The 974-nt window shown below is 31.1% G+C and overlaps 1 protein-coding gene across 1 annotated transcript in view; it reads left to right on the forward strand.

Moving 5' to 3' along the window:
• LOTGIDRAFT_202558 (hypothetical protein) overlaps positions 1 to 974 on the forward strand; it is a 34,886-nt gene that overhangs the window by 13,164 nt on the left and 20,748 nt on the right. The gene's annotated exons all lie outside the window — the stretch shown is intronic.

Raw genomic sequence — 974 nt, forward strand, 5'->3', positions numbered from 1 at the left:
TTAGTGATAATTATTTTAACCTTAGTGATAATTATTTTAACCTAGGGGATCAATATTTTAACCTAGGTGATAAATATTGTAACCTAGCTGATAATTATTTTAACTCAAGTGATCATTATTTTGACCTAGGTGATCCTTATTTTAACCTAAGTGGTCAATATTTTGACCTAGGTCGTCAATATTTTAACCTAGGTGGTCATTATTCAAACTTAAGTGATCATTATTTAAACCTAGGTGCTAAATATTTTAACCTTGGTGATCATTATTTAAACCTAGGTGATTATTATTTAAACCTCGGTGATAATTATTTTAACTTAGGTAATGATTTTTTTAACCTAGGTGTTGAATATTGATTAGCGGCATTAAACATAGATCAATAAATTTCGAGATTATCCACAAAACTACATGTAATAATTGTCTTTCAAATATTACTTAATTTTGTGTATTTATTGGATTAAAGAGGGATTTTGTTGTATAGTTATGACACCAGATAAGTTCACTGATGAATATATATTCATATCGGCATTACCATTCTATGTAGATTTTAAAGTGGAACTGATAGATATAATATTAATTGTATTTTATCACCAAAAATTGGTACTTTGTTTTTCACCAAATTTTTTGTCTTTCAGCTCCATGGGTTATTGGATTCTTTATCGATGACGTCAGCAGTCCACGATGAACATCTTTTCATCATAACACATCAAGGTAATACGACAGGGACAGTGGCGTTCCCACACGTTCCCATCAAGAAAATAGTCTGGCGTTTTAAATTTTTTATCAATTTACATAGTGGAAGAATGAATCTGCGCCCTGGCCATTTTGAATCTCTTGCTCGACTAACTGACATTAAATGTATAAGGTGACATAATGATGTGTTTATTTTACAGCCTATGAATTGTGGTTTAAACAGATATTGTTTGAAATTGATTCAGTAAGAGATGTCTTCAGAGCACGGGGATCCTCAGAGTCGA

Source organism: Lottia gigantea, assembly GCF_000327385.1.
Source record: "Lottia gigantea unplaced genomic scaffold LOTGIsca_302, whole genome shotgun sequence".
Lineage (NCBI taxonomy): Eukaryota > Metazoa > Mollusca > Gastropoda > Lottiidae > Lottia > Lottia gigantea.